The 16,288-nt window shown below is 44.2% G+C and overlaps 1 protein-coding gene across 9 annotated transcripts in view; it reads left to right on the top strand.

Moving 5' to 3' along the window:
* TULP4 (TUB like protein 4) overlaps positions 1-16,288 on the top strand; it is a 226,098-nt gene that overhangs the window by 15,147 nt on the left and 194,663 nt on the right. For 2 of the 9 annotated variants that reach the window (XM_067701655.1, XM_067701658.1), the window contains one exon: positions 687-840. The exons of 4 other annotated variants lie outside the window; for them this stretch is intronic. The gene's annotated coding sequence lies outside the window, so the exon portion shown is untranslated. Of the gene's footprint in view, positions 1-686; positions 841-6,273; positions 6,411-11,121; positions 11,229-14,143; positions 14,250-16,288 lie in introns of those variants that run through there. 3 more of the 9 variants (XM_067701660.1, XM_067701659.1, XM_067701661.1) reach the window with 3 other exon arrangements.

The raw sequence follows: 16,288 nt of genomic DNA, 5'->3' as shown, positions 1-16,288 counted from the left end.
CTGGGAAGCTCTGCCCTCCAGGCACAGTGCTTTTTGACGGTACCCTGAAAGCTGCTCTGCCTCTCCTGTATTCCTCTTTAAAGCAAGGGTGTGGAATAGAGAATAGCTCACTCCCCTTTTAATCTAGCATTACTTGGTAGGTTAACTAGAGGAGTTGCCCTCGGGTGGCCTGCTGAGGATGTGTGAGGTTGGAGTCACCCTGTTCAACCCCTGCTGCTGCATCAGGTTCTGAGGTGCTGCCTGCCTTTCTGACTTGCAGACCCGGCTGGGTTCCATCTGCCACCTGCAGGTTTCTAGCTTGCCTCCTTCAAAACAATCAACAGAAAGGACCACAGAGCCCTCTGTTAGTTAGGGGACTCCTGGTTATAAGTTAGAGAGACCTAACTGAACTCGTTTATACACTAAAGGCAATTTATTGGAAGGATTCTGGGCTGTGTCCTAAAATCTCTGCAGGGATACAGCTGGGCTTCAGGCCAGGAGCCAGAGACTGGAACACTCTGTGGATGGGCCTGGGAAGCTCTTTCCTTCTCTCTGTCCCCATCTCATAGCTTCCTTCAGTGCTTCGAGTTCTTTGTTCCAGACCAGCATCCTCTGCTCCCTGGTCCATGTGGCACAACGTGGCTGCCAACACCCATGTTCTTCATTGTTATGATCCCGGTGTCTAGAGACTATTTTCTCTGTTCCAGAATTTCCTGGGAAGAACTCATGAGTGGTCACAGAAGATGGAACCAGGCTGTGAAAGCACCTAATACGCTTTGCATTAGAAATTACACAGAACAGTGAGACCCCAAACGAAATCAGAACGAAGTGCTACCATCTCCACTACCAACAAAAAATCCAGTGAGTTGAGGAGATGAACCTGCCAAACACATTCTGGAATCACCTTTTTTAAAATTAAATTTCTTTTTTAGTGAAATAAATTAGAGCCTATTTTTATGTCAGCATTGTTTGAACTCAGAGAAATTGTGGCCAAAGTTTCCTTGAGCAGGGTAGCTTGATGTGGGAGATAGATTCCTGAAAACCTGAGTATAAATACAATATTTTAAATTAAATTATATTTTAAATATACAAGGGGAGTCAGTGGTTAAGGCCCTGACTGCTTGCTATCAGAAGGAATCCTTCTGTAAATCTTTTTCTAAAATGCAGTAATTTTAACCTTATGAATTTGGATCTTCCTCTATCACATTTACCTAAGATCAAAGTGCACCAGTGGATTGTCCTTCCTTGCCGTCATTATCTTGTCGGGGTCACTGGCTCATTGGCAGATTGAACGCTCCACCGACTTCTGAGGTTATGAACAATAACAGTTCCTCTTTTAGTTGTTTGGTTACACCCATAGATCCCCTGTATGAATTTGAGAATTCCTCTGTGAGTTGGAATTAAGTTGGGATTGAACACTCTGTCTGAATTGTGAAGCTGTATGCAATAATCCAAGCAGGTTTGAAAGTATCACTTAGTGATTGCAAGGAAAAGAGCAGTCTGACAATTCTGGGAATTAGTGCCATTTGAGAATTTGGGAATTGGTCATGTTGTCAAATGTGCAGGATCTATTGTATTTGCACAACAGTCGTAAAGGTGGTTTATTACCTATTTGACTTATTAGTGTATTTAAAATTAAAAACTCAGTTTCCCTCCTCAGAAAATGTGGGTTGTGTGGAAGTATGAGTATCACTGGCCTTGAGGGGAAGGGCATGGTTAGCACCTGAGTAAATATTGGCGTAGTGGAAGATGACACCCTCTGGAAGGCTGCTCTATCTGACATGCCCCTCACTGTACTAGATTTCCTGCCCTCAGAAGGATAGGAAACATTTCTGCTTTAAAGAATTTAGAAGCCACTGGTATTCTAAAATAGTGCTGAAAGAGCCCTGCTGTTGGATGAAACCTGGGAGTACTGCATGTGGGTTATGGGAAACCCTTTATTCCATATGACCTTTCTCTCCTTGTGCAGGCCTCTTTCTACATACCATGGGGGATGCCTCTGACATGGCTTGTCTTAAATAGAATGCCTTGAACCGTCCTTCTGTCTCAGAAATGCAGAGCTGGGGAGCTCTGAGGATTGGGGAGACTCGGTGCTCTCAGAACGACAGAAGTTAGAAGTAATAATGGAAAAACAAAAGCACATATGAGGGGGCCGATTTCATGTGGTGCCTTATGACAACCCAGAAGAAATGAAATTAGTATTGTAAATGAGTATTGTAAGTTAGTACTGTAGATTAGTATTGTAAATGAGTATTGTAAATGAGTATTGTAAATTAGATAAGGCACCACCTTTTAGTTTATAAAGCATGTTACATTCCTCAGAGCATTTTTATAAACGTTGTCACCTTTGATCTTTATAGTGTTGTCAGTAAAGGTGGTAAAGAGGGCAGCAAATCGACTCTCCATTTACGGATGGGAAGCAGTCTGCGAGCAGCTGTGCACCCCTGGCATGTCCCCGCCACTAACTAGCACAGCTGACTGGAGCTCCTCTTCCAATTCCTGCTCAGATGCTTTTCCCGTTTCACTTTTTCTGACCCTCCTTTTTAAAAGAAATTTTATTTGATGATAACTTTATTTACTTACTTATTTAGAGCCCAGCCTTCTCCCACAAAAGAGTTAAGGTGGCTTAAAAGTAATGACTAAGAAGGAAATTATGTTGATAGAAAATATTGGCTCAAGTAAGGCCCGTTTTCTTCTTAAACTTTGAAAATGGGGATAAGAGGAAAACTGTTAGGTTAAAATTAAATCCTCTCTGTGTGCCGAGAGCTCCCCAGCAGTTGTTAGGTCATTGCACAGCCCCCAGATATTAAGCATATATAAACCTTTTTCGTGCCCCAAGGTTAGGATTGTATGAATGGAGAAAGGAGTAGTACGTGAGGGAGCTTTGTGGTTACAGACACCTGAGCTTCGCTCTTTTGGTGTTATACTTAGTGTCTTTATAAGTGTAAGCATAAAAAGCAGCAGTATATTACAGTACATTTATACAACGGTGGAAAATCACCCGCGATCTCCACCATTATTATAACTCTTAAGCATAGCATTATATTGAATTCTCTTACAAACACCTTTGTATGCTTTTGAAAATTGAACATAGCACAAGAATTTTTCATGTTTCTATATAGTCTTCATAACTATAGCTTTTTATTGCGACAAAATATATAACATACAATTTACTCTTTTAACCATTTTTAAAGTGTGCAGGTCAGTGGCCTGAAGGAAATTCACCTTATTATGCAGCCATCTCCACCATCCGCCTCTAGAACTTCTTGTCTTCCCAGACCGGAACTCCATACCCGTTAAGCACTCGTTCCCCATTCCCCACTCCTGGCAGCCACCCTTTTTCTGTGTGTCTGTAGGAGTGTGACTACTCTAGTTACCACATTATATTCACTTACAGTGAAATCATACAGTGTTCGCCCTTTTGTGACTGGCTTATTTCATTTAGCATGATGTCTTCAAGTTTCATCCATGTCGTAGCGTGTGTCAGAAATTTCCTTCCCTTTTAAGACTGAACAATATCCCATTGTATGTACATGCCACGTTTTCTTTATCCATTCACCTGTTGATGGACACATGGGTAATTACACATTTTTGAGGACTGTATAATATCCCACCAAGTAGATAAATCATATAATGATATTCTTCAGTGTTTGCTGTTTGGGTTGCTTCCATCTGGGGGCTATTTTAAAGTAAAGATGTAGTAAATATCATCGTACTTTTTTTTTTAAATCCTTCTGGGTTGTTTCTTTGCAATGATTATACAAATACTTATGTTCTGTTTTGTTTGTAATTTACTGAGTTAGAATTTAGGCTAAACTTTTGGATGAAAATAATTTAGGTGTATGCTAAAAATAAAAAGCATTACTCTGCATTTTATTGACTATGCCTTAGTTTTAATGAGGAAGGGCCACCTAAAGAATTCTTACTACGTCAGTCAGTAGAATGCCTCCTCAGTGAGAGGGCATGGCGCAGTGGTTTACAGATGTCAGAGATGACTGATGTTTCAGTAGTTGAAGAACTGATTTCAGGACAATATTCAAGAAGAGTCTATGGGCTGATGAAAAGATGATCAGATCTTTGAGAATTAGTCCAGTGGTGAAACTATAATTTTTACAAGACGGAGTGGTCATGTTGGGGGAGAATTGGTATCTTTGTTCCTGTTTTTGTTGTTATCAATCTTTGGCATGTCTGTGAATACAGAGCTGGAGTGAAAGATGTGATCCTTGACCTCAGAGATCTTACACCCAGGTTGTCATACCACCATGTCAAACAGTTAGAAAACCAAAGCAGCGAAGTGGTAAGAGAAGCCGGCATTGGGTTCCTACAGAGGAAGCAAAAGCAGGCTTCCCTTGCTTTTAAGATAGTTGTTAGACTGAGAGGAGGGTAGGCCCTAAGAGAGTTCCAGAAGAGGGTCTTCAGTTTGATATCCTGCCCTCCCTCCTGCACCAGCTGCTGCTACATTAGGCCTCTGCGTACAGTTTGTGGCCGTCTGACAGTAAGTCCTCCGATCACTGGGGAGCTTCACTTCTTTGCAAGGCTGATCTTCACCCTTTCCCAGGCAGCTCATTGCTGTGGCATCCACCGTGACCTGGAGTGTCGTTCCCCTGCCCATGGGTGCAATAAGAAGGCCTGTGCGGTCTCACCGACCCAGTGCAGACAGCCATTCTTTGGCCAGACGTTGCCTACAGCGCTTCAGTGGTGTGCTTGCCTTTCCTGGCTGAATTAAGGCTCTTTGTTACTTTTCTGTCAGTCTAAACCTATCTGCTCCATGTCTTTTAGAAATTCCTCAAGGGCCTGTCAGTAGTGCCTATCTGTTTTGTGCAAAAAATTCTTGTGGCACTTTTATATTTGTTTGATCATTTTAAAGGAATTTGAGAGAGGGACTAGGTAAACACATAGGCTCATTCATCACTTTGAATTTATTCTTGTGCGTTTTGTTTTCCCATTTTACTGAACTCTCTTAATAGTACTAATTTCATTCAATTCTGTGTGTTTTGCAGATGGAAAATTATTTATAAATAAGGATTTTTTGCTCTTTCCATTTTTATATGACTTTTTTTTTCCCTGTCATAATATACTTCTTGGAATTTTTGCAGTGGTGTTGAACAATACTGTTGGTGAACATCTTTGGCTTAATCCTCACGTTAGCCAAACTTTAGCACTGTTGGTGTTTTTTTTGTTTTTTTTTGTTTTTTTTTTTGCGGTACGTGGGCCTCTCACTGTTGTGGCCTCTCCCGTTGCGGAGCACAGGCTCCGGACGCGCAGGCTCAGCGGCCACGGCTCATGGGCACAGCCGCTCCGCGGCATGTGGGATCTTCCCCGACCGGGGCACGAACCCGTGTCCCCTGCATCGGCAGGCGGACTCTCAGCCACTGCGCCACCAGGGAAGCCCAGCACTGTTGGTTTTAATCACTGTCTTGTGTATTGCCCAGTCGCTTTCTGGAAACTGGGACTAGTACTGGAGTGTACATGTCACCTACAGCCTCACTAGTGTTGAGTGCCCAGAGTATTGCCAAAGCTCTTCTTAATCTGTAGTTCTGTCATTTTAACATTAAATTTGAGTTTGGTCATTGGTTATTTCCTGTAGACATTCTGGAGTCCATGAGAACAGTCAGAGTTGGGCTTTATTCATACATCATTTTGTTCTCATCAAATACTTATACACAGCTTTCCCTTCCTATTCCAGAGCAGCTTGGGTGTGGAGTGGAAATTACTGGCAACACAGTTTGGTGGAGAAAGTATGGGCCTTGGATCAGGTGTCAAATCATAGCTCTGTGACTAATAGCCCGATGATTTTTGATAAGCTTAACTTAAACTCTGAGTCTTGGTTTAATCATTTGTGAAGTAGGGATTTTACTGTCTTACAGAGTGGCTTTGAATGTAGAGGAAGATGCAAGGAGGGCTCTTAGTAATGCAGAAGTCATTCTTGCTCCTTGCCTCTTCTCTCCCCAGTGGGTTATTAACATACTAAGGCCATTCAGCAAGAATTGGCCACGATTTTGGTAGACTTTACTTTTAATCAGAGATAAGTTTTACTTCGCCACCACTCCGATTCTTTGTCCCTAATTTTCCAATTGAAATCAGGGTGAATGATGGTTGTTTTTACATATCTTTTTAATAACTTATTTTATTCCAGTTTTTTAATTGCTTAGTGGGTATAATATAAATAACATTACAACAGCAATGTCTAGCATTTTTTTGAGCAACTATAACTATGTGACAGGCAGGTAATTAAAGTACTTTGTATTTATTTATTTATTATTATTTTTTTGTATATATTTATTTAATCGTCCCAGCAGTCCTTCTTCATAGGAAACTGAGGCTGAGACAGGTCACCGAGGTTGGGAGTGTGACCCAGGCTGCACATCCTGGCAGTCTGACTCTGGAGTTGTACTTCTGCTGCCTCTGGACTGCCATCGTGGTATTGAAGGGTTTGTTCCCTTTATTCTGTATTCCTGAAGCCCATTCTAGTGTGAGTGTGTATACATATGTATGTAGAAAAAAAAATCTTAGTTTTTGAAAAGGCTAGTTATTATGAAGTTAGATAGCAAATGTCAAATACAGAGCATTCATATCTATTGAATATGTTAATTCTAATCGGTAGCGTTAAGGCTTTTTCCTTACCTAGGCAGCATAATTTGATTTATCCCCCCTTGAAATTGCCACTCAGATCTGAATCCCTCTACTATGTCTCTAGAACCCTGGTTTCGTTTTGTCCTAGATTATCATAAAGTCCTCGTTATTGGGATATTCTTAAAAATTTTTATTATAAAATATATCTAACATAGAATTTACCATCTTAATCATTTTTAAGTTACAGTTCAGTGGTGTTAAATACGTTTATAATGTTGTGCAACTGTCACCACCATCCATCTTTATAACTGTTTTCATTTTGTGAAACTGAAACTCTTTACCCGTTAAACATCCTCCCCCAAGCCCCTGTCAACCACCATTCTACCTTCTCTCTCTTTGACTAACCTAAATAGTTCATATAAGGAATCAGACAGTACTTGTCTTTTTGGGACTGGCTAATGTCACTTAGCACAGTGTCCTCAAGGCTCATCCAAGTTACAGCATGTGTCAGAATTTCCTTCCTTTTTTAAGACTAACATCCCATCATATGTATATACCACATTTTGCTTATCCATTTATCTGTTGATGGATACTTGGTTTGCTTCCATGTCATTATCTGGACAGTCTTGTCAGTATAGTTCTTGTCAGTATATTCTCCTTGCTTTGGCCCGTGGTTAAAATCTTTTTTTTGCTTTGCTATTGCACCATCTTCTTAAGATCTACACTGGCTTTATGTTTCCAGGATCTGTCGTTCAGTCACGATGCTCTCAGCTCTGCCCCAGTGCACTTGCTGGCCCTTGGTTATAGCTTATATCTTGTAATGTTGAAGTTTACGTGTTTCGCCCATCTTCTCCGACCATGTGGGGAGCTCCTCAGGGCAGGGACTGGATTTCACTAAACTTCGCAGTGCTGGCTCCCCCTGAGTGTCTGGGCCTGGGTGATGGGTACCCAGTGACCACACCTCGCTTCTTGTTTCTTGTTTGGGTGTTCCTCGGCTGCTTTCCTCATTTCATATCTCACTTTGGACTCTTGCAGCTAAAATTAACACACATGAGCCATTGATTTGATGCTTGCCCTTTTTAAAGCCTTCCTAAGCTTTCAAAATTGCTTCTTGAAATTCTGGATCCTTCACTGATGAAATGTCTCCTGAATTAGAGGTAATTTTTACCCCAGCCTCCATTGTGCCTAAATGTGGCATCTTTCGAGGCTGCCTTCACTTTTGTCTCAGCTTATACGCCAGCTTATTGTCAACATAGGCTGTAATAGGTTTATTTAATGTAAGCGGTTTTGTAGTAGTCTCTGCTCTGCCCTATTTTATTTTGTTTTCAGTTGTTGCTTATCATGTGGTAATCACGAAAGCATTTGAATCCTTCTCAGGTGGGTAGCTGTTTTGGTCCAGCTCCTCAGGGTTGTGTCATGAGGCATTGATGAGGAGGATGGGCAGAGAAATATCTAACCCACATATGCTTTGTCTCTTAGGGGAGAGAGATTTTTTTTTTTATTGTATTGCCCTTTAGAAATTTTGAAAGGGAGCTTTGATTCAGGTATAACTATCCTCCCCAAGTAAAACAAAAAGTACTGAAAAGTTGGATTCTAAAGTTAGAAAGCACTGAGAATGAATCTGTGCCAGGGAGAGCTTATTGGAAGGCTACGTTTGGGAATCTGTAGGGTTGCGTTTAAGGCGAGGTAAAGCGTGTGTGTAAAGAGTTGGCGGGGGAGGGGGGAGCTCCTTGAAAGGATTTATTAGGGCACCTGAGCAGTGGAGACCTTAAAAGTATTTGCAGAAATAATGTTAGAATCTTTAATTTTTAAATTAGAAATTTAGGAGTGGAATTTAGGAGTAAAGGGGTTGAATACCAAGAGATTAGCTCAATAACTGCTATCTCTGAGTCAGATGTGGATGCTGCCCTTGGTGAGGTTACAGTCAGGGGGGAGCAAAGCTTTCCCCACTAGATTTTTTTAAAAAATAAATTTATTTATTTTTGGCTGTGTTGGGTCTTCATTGCTGCACACGGGCTTTCTCTAGTTGCGGCGAGCGGGGGCTACTGTTCGTTGCAGTGTGCGGGCTTCTCATTGCGGTGGTTTCTCTTGTTGCCGAGCATGGGCTCTAGGCGCACGGGCTTCAGTAGGTGTGGCACGCAGGCTCAGTAGTTGTGGCGCACGGGCTTAGTTGCTCCACGGCATGGGGGATCTTCCCGGAGCAGGACTCGAACCCGTGTCCCCTGCATTGGCAGGCAGATTCTTTACCACTGCGCCACCAGGGGAGTCCCTCCCTACTAGATTTTAATTACAGTAAGATGCTGAGTTTCATGTGATAGGATGGCAGGTGTATTTCAGGCACCCAGAATAAGAATGTTTGAGTTGGGAGTCACCAGCGGTCACCATTATATTCTTCTTTTCATTATTTTCCCTCTTTGTCCCCAGAAATGACTAATCTGATTAATAGCTAAGAACTTTTGCTCAGTCTAAGATAATGGTATTAATAGTTCTTACTCATTAGGTACTTAACAATGAGCCCTGTGGAACCCAAACATTCCAGGTCAGGCCAGGGTGGAGGAACCAGCAATGGAGACAGAGAAAGAACAGTCAGGAAGGAAGAGGAAAGCCAACAGGGAGTTCCTGCCAAGATCTTACAGATGAGGAGGCTGAGACTTTGAGTGGTTAAATGACACAGCTGTCTGTGGTCACGCCCTGAGGAGTAAGTGATGGAGTCCCCCTTCTTAAACACTGCTGCTTCCCAGGTGTACAGGTGTTTCCATACCCAGTTATAATTTCACCCAGAAACAAAGAAATGTGACAGTTTAGTTTGTATAACTTTATCTTAGGTAGATGCCTAGCTCTCAGTACGTGTTTTACATTTGTGGACTGAAAAAAAATGCACAACCTAAAAGTTGAGAATTTTGATTTATTTGGCAGAGAAAACTGAGGACTTAAGCCCGGAAGACAGCCTCTCAAATAGCTCTGAGGAACTGCTCCAAAGGGTAAGAGAGGAATCAGGGTATATAGGGGTTTTTGCAACAAAAAGCGGATAGTTCGAACATCAAAGGATTACTGTTAATTAAAGAAAACCAGATACCTCAAGTTAATGAATTTAGCACTTGAAGATTCAAGAGTCTGGGCTCATTGACATTATTCCTTTGGTATGCGCCTTAACCGTCTACGGCCAGTATCCTGCTTTTCTCCATCTGGAATCCCGTGCTTTTTTCCATTTCGGGGTGGCTGCAGTGGCTGCAGTGGCCGCTGGCTTGATGCCGGCAGCATCCTTTGTTTACTGATGTGGCAGGCGGTGTTTTTCGTCCACACACTTTATCTTAGCCAAAAGGCTGGGAAGTGATCAGTACATGTTTTAAATATTGAAAGCTAGCGAATGGACTTTGATTAGTGGGTTTTAGTGCTTAGGGTACTCATGACCTGTGATTGGGAATCTGGTCCAACCTTGCCATTTTACCTAAGGAGAGAACGGACACCCTTGTTGTTTAGGGACTTACCCAAGACCTCACTGGAGTGGACTTCAGTCTTTTGACTCCAGGGTCAAGTTTTTTTCACTGTACATGGCCTTTGGAACGCATTTTCTTTTACAGGTAGTGTTGTAAATGGAAGTTAGGTAGAGTTGAAGTGAACACATAAGATGCTAAAAATGCCGTCGTCAGAATCACTGGTGTCACCTCCACAGGACCACATCCAGTGTCTTCATCCACCCTGACGCCCCAGCTGACCTTTTTGCTACGTTGTGAAGACTCCACTCTTCATTGGCTTTCCTCCTCCTCTTGACTCTTCTTTCTCGGTCTGCCCTGCTGGCTTCTCCGCCTTGGTCTGTCCTGGAGTGTTGGGGTTCCATAGGGTTTACCACTAGACCCTCTTTCCTCCTTCGTCTTCATCCTCTCCCTCACTGACTCACCAGGTTTTGTACTTAACTCATCTTGATGTGGATGATTCTTAACTTAATACTTCTAGTCCAGTCTTCTCCTCTGAGGTTCAGATTCATGTGTCCGGCTACTTACTTGACCTTGACATTTGGATGTTTCACAGACACTGCAAACTTAACATGCCAAATGGAAGCTCTTCCGTAGGCCCTCTGGACCTGTTCATAGCACCCCTCTCCCCCACCCTGCTCTTTAGTTATTGCCACCACCAACTGGGAATCATCCATGATGATAATAGTAAGAGCTGACGTTTATTGAGAATTTATTATGTGCCAGGGACTTCCTTACAGGCATTGCATGAATTAACTCAATCTGTTTTGTTCTAACAGCAGTACCACGAGGTAGGTGATGGTAGTAGTAGTCGTAAGGAGAATAGATGATTTAGCTCCTAGCGCATACTAGGCACTGTTGTAAGCGTGTTGTAAATACTGACTCGTGGAATTCTCAAATCACTGAGGTAGATACTCTTACTATCCTTCGTTGACAGATAATGTCGGAAACTGAAACACAGAGAGATTCCGTTCTTCCTACCACACTCCAGGTCCCCCAGCTAGTACGTGTGGAGCTGGAAGTACAGTCCGGCAGAGACTGAGCATGCGCACTGGCGCTGGTGCTGTTTCTTACTGTGATTGTCCCCATTTCACAGACGGGAGGCAGTTCCTCCGTTTCCTCTCCCACATCTGGTGTGTCAGAATTTCTGTCGATCCTGCCCCCACACCTGTCTCCAGTTGTCTGCTCCACTTCGTCTGTCTGGTGAGTGTTGTAGTTTAGCTACTGTGGGCTCGCCCTGGACGGCGGCCACAGCCCCTGCCTGTGCTTTCTGCTTTCTCTCTGTCCCCTGCAGGGCTCCTCCACACAGCAGCCGCTCCGGCCTGAGCCTGAAAACCAGGACGTTTCCGCCCGCTGCGGAAAGCTCGGCAGGGGCTCCCACTGTGCTCAGAAGTAGACGTGCTCTCCTTTCTGTGGCCCTCAGGGCCCCCTAGACCTTGTTTATGCTTTTGGTCTCCACTCCCCCCGCCCCAGTCTTTTTCGCGTCCTCATGTCTGTCCTTGCTGCCTCTGGGGCCTGGCACGGCATCCCCTTGGCAGGGAAGCTCCCACCCGCCTCCAGCCTTGTCCGGCCTCCGCTGCAGTCTCTCCCCAGGCCCGTCCTCCCCGCTGCTCCGGAGCTCTCCTGGGCTCGGCACGTATCACCCGTGGCCCTAACTTCCTTATCTCTGCCCTTTTGCTGCTGTTTCTCCATAAGGATGTAAGCTCCCTAAGGGCCTAGAGTGCAACAAGTGTTTGTTGAAAGAAAGAAATGCAGATTGAACTTTGGCTGCCTTAGAAAGCTGGCTTTTTCCAGGTGCAGGTGTGTCCTGAGCCCAGCAGAGCTGCCTCTCCCGGAGCCCTGTGCTGCTGTCTCGGGGGGCGCAGGCGCCAGGGTCCCGACGTCCCACCAGCTTCCTCACGCACCACAGGGTCTGAACCTTGTGGCACCACTGCTGCCGAAGCCTCAGGCACTTTGTGGCCGGGGGAGGGGAGCCAGGCGGGGGCTCTCACCAGGTGAGCTGGGCCTGCCTGCGACAGACCCCCGTCCCCTCCCTGCAGCTCGGGTTCTCCCACAGCCATGACCTCTCTTCGCTCTGTCTGGGTGGCCGCTCTGTCCCTTGGCAGCTCCAGGTCACTGTCCCTGGGGATTCTTCTAGAACGACCTTAAATGTGCATGTCACTTTAGCGGCAAGTTCTTTGACTTTCTTTAGTAACTCATTCTCCCAGGATGGGGTCCAAGGAAATGTGCCTTTTGAGAATTCCTGTAGTTAAGCAAAAAGATGAAATTTGGGCTAATATTAGTAAACAAGCAGTAACTGTTAGCAAATTAATTACAGTCTTGCTTGTAGTTCTGTTGTGGAGGACAGGAAGCGATCAGCTTGTCGAAGACCCTGTAACTTCCTAAGAACTGACATCCTGTGAGAGTACGGGATGCGGTGGGCCCCGGCGGGAGGTGTAGGAGTGTGCTGGCGTACGGACTCCTAGACTGGGGCACTCACCTCTTCCTGAGCAGCAGTAGTGGCTGCAATGACCTGGGGAGACCCTTCCTCTGAAGGAACAAAAACATGTTCTTAGTTGACAGTGGAAGAGTAAACACGACCCTGATTAATGACTGCTTCAGCTGTTCTCTGGTCCTGAGCTCACAATTTACACAGGTAACAGCCTTCGGGTCCCCTTCCCACAGCACTCTTTTGATTTTAATTTGGAATAACTGGGAAGTGATGGGTGTAAATCAGCACTTTCTCTGCACATGCCCCAAGGTGTTTCTGTTGTGCAGATAGGGCCTAAGCTATTAGAATCTGCAGCTGTTCTTTTGCCTGGCTCCTCTTGGTCCCGAATGCCACCTGTAACCGCCCCGCAGCCAGGGAGGGTCAGGGAAAGGAGATGGCTTCGTGGATGGTAAAGCGTGCGGGGGCAGGTGCTGGTGTGTTAGCCCCAGTCCATTGTGGGGTGCGGGACTTATGGACTCGCCTGCGTAGCAGTGATAATGCTTGACTTTACTTCGTCAGGATCATTTATTCAGAGTTCCGAACAATCCACTCACAAAGACTGTAACCTCATAGAGTGTGGACTAACGGGGAAGTTTGCAGCAGGGCCACCAGAAGAGGGGACTGGCCTGGGCCACACAGGCAGCAGCAGCTCCTCCTTCCGGTCCTCTGCTGCCGCCGTCCTGGTCTGGGGGAGCTCAGGGTGGGCTGCGTAGGGTCTTGTTTCTCCTGTCACACTAGGCTCGGTGGCTCTGACCTCTTGGTGGCCTGGAGGGTAACTTCTGGCTTTCGTGTGGAAACAGTTGCTGTGCACGTTGAGCATTAGATCTTATACAGGACACCTCGGGATGAGTCTCAGCTGTGGAGCGTTCGCGTCAGTGATGCACATATCCTGAAACCACTCACTCCTTCCTACAGAAGTCCCCGGTGTGTGGGCACCAGAAACATCCCTCGTTTTCTTTTTCTGACAGCAGTCATCTTTGTGGGCTCTGTGGGGCATCTCAAGCTTGGCTTGAGGCAGCTCTGCTTTCTTCACTCAGAGATCATCCTTTCAGCCCCTGTCTCCTCTAATTCCTGTTAAGTCCCTCCACTTCCTTTATACTGGGGCCTTCTCAGCAAGAGGCAGAGGCAGCTGTGGGCTCCCTCCCTCTCCTGCTAAATTCATCATCACAGTTGTGGAGTGACAACTTCAAGGGATCTTAAATCTGCCGATTGTCAGTCAAGTGGACTGCACTGTATTTGTTTTAGATAAAGTTCTGGGGGAAGGGTAGAGTCTGTTTTCACAGCTCCTTTCAGACTCTTCAAGGTGTCCAGTCTTGGTGGATGGTATAGTGAATTTTATTGACAACAACTTCATAAAGAAAGAGCCAAGTCCAGCCCCTGAGCTCTCCCTTCAGTTGTTTTGATATAGTACATTTTGGAGTGTTTGGAGGGGGCAATGTAGAGTAGGGTACTGGGGGTTTTTTTGGCCTCTTGTTTTGAATGTAAAATGATCCAGCATTTCCAAAATATGTTTTTATTATTAGAACCAAAAGACGGTGTTTATGCTCATGTTGATTGAATTGATTGAAATGCTTAATTTTATTGACATGCTTAACTCTTTTATTGACATGCTTAACTCTCTCCTAGGATGTTACTTTGATAATACTTTTTGGCTGAGAAAATTTTTACATCATGGATTTAGAAGAACTGTTGCTCTGATAGGAGTGAAAATTTCTTTTGATCATTCTACCTATTTTCTTTTTTAATAGATGCCAGTAAGTATTTATTTGATCCTCATTTTTCCCCCCTTTAAACTTCTAATTGAACAAATACTTTTGGAGGGTCTGCTGGCACTATGTTAGGTGATACAGACCCAAGTCACAGTCTCTGTATTAGGGAGTCGTTAGGTGAGGTTTAGCCTTCCTTTACACAGACTCTGGGAGGGGGTGTGGTCAGGAAGACTGGGCATAGTTTTAAATAATGTAGAACAATTAATCATTGTTCAGAGTTTAAGTCTTGTGTTTGTTTTCTACCATCTAGTTGAAACTTTAAAAAGATACTGTTAAATTTACACATAAACTGCATTAGTATATATCCATGCTTTAGCTCAGGTATGATAGAAGATGTTCTTTTCCTTACTCTGTTACAATCTAATCTTTTTAAAGTTTATTTTTCTATTGTCTTCTTTTTAAAAATATTTAATTAATTTATTTTATTTTTGGCTGCGTCAGGTCTTAGCTACGGCACACGGGATCTTCGTTGCGGCATGCGGAATCTTTCGTTGTGGCTTGTGGGCTCTTCGTTGCAGCGCGCAGGCTTCTCTCTAGTTGTGGCGTGCGGGTTTTCTCTCTCTAGTTGTGGCACGCGGGCTCCAGAGCGCGTGGGCTCTGTAGTTGTGGCACGCGGGCTTAGTTACCCCGCGGCACATGGGATCTTAGTTCCCCAACCAGGGATCGAACCTGCGTCCCCTGCATTGGAAGGCAGGTTCTTTACCACTGGACCACCAGGGAAGTCCCTGCTATAATCTAATCATAATGTCGTGGGAAGATAATAATACAGAGTTTGGTAGTAATATGTTTAGAAGATGCTTCCTAGCCTAAGTATATGATATTCTATATGCATCAGTGAGGAAAGCCTTCATTTAATATATGGCTCAAACTATGGAAAAATAAGTTTCAAATGACTTCATCAGTATTTAACTTCAGATAATTATGTTAAAAAAGGGAAGAAACGAAGAATCACCCTCTCCCAGCCCAGTCATTTGACGCGAGCGTAACTGGGACAGTGTCCCTGGCCTGTCTCCTTCCCCTGCCCCTGGGATGGTATGGGCTACCCTGTGTTCTTGCTGAGACATACAGCAAGCAGACCTCTTCGTTCTCTTCCAAAAAGTTCTCAGACGCAGCAGACAACTGTGAACACTGGATACTTGCTTGGCTTGGAATTAGCATGTGAACCTCTCTACCTAGAAAGTCATTCTCCAGAACATAGGGCTGTTGCTTCAGAACGGTGTTTGAAATTAGGAGATGCCTCTGTATGAGCAGGCTGAACGTTGAGGCATTAACCGTGTGGACAGCCAGGAGATGCATCACAGTAGATGAAAGGGTTTGGCTTTCTCAGTAACTGGGGAGTCAAAATGGATAATTCAGTACGTGAGAAAATGGCATATTTTAAAAATATATTCTCTCTTCATTTCCTTTTATAGATCATCTTCAATGTTTGTTGTTGAGAGGTAGACCTTGGTGTGAATTTTAATTAGAACTGTGGTACAACATTAATCTTGTGGTAGCAAGCCCAATGTGTTATGAATGCATGTAAAAAAAGGAATGGTTATACATTATAAAATGGATAATTGAAGCCATGCCAAGTGCACGGTACTATGCTTTTATGCCACTGTATCTTTTTTTTTTTTGGTATTGCTTTTTTATTTTTAATACTTTCTACTGGTCATTTATCACCTTATCCTCCCTGGTTATTTAACATTTGTTCATTTTCCTTCACCAGGAACCCATTTTCTTGGCTTCTTGGAGTAAGTGGCTGCCTGAACGTAGATTTTATTTTTACAGTGAAGATTAGTTTCTTACAGAAATTCTTCAGTGAGATTAAAAACTGCTTCATACCAAAGGAGAAAACCATGGTCAGGAAGAGTCCCTGCACGATTTGATCTCCCCCTCAAATGGCTGCCTCGGTGCCTCTGTAGCCAGGAAAGCTCCTGGCACAGTGCCTGCTGGCTGCGGGCACAGAGCTGAGAGCCCAGCTGCCCAGTGGCCCTAGTCGGGTGATTTTGTATTTGAGTCCCCGAGCCATTATCAGGTTT

The sequence above is a fragment of the Pseudorca crassidens genome, chromosome 13, assembly GCF_039906515.1.
Source record: "Pseudorca crassidens isolate mPseCra1 chromosome 13, mPseCra1.hap1, whole genome shotgun sequence".
NCBI lineage: Eukaryota > Metazoa > Chordata > Mammalia > Artiodactyla > Delphinidae > Pseudorca > Pseudorca crassidens.
Note: the sequence above shows the minus strand (reverse complement) of the source record. Positions and strands in the feature narration are given on the sequence as shown.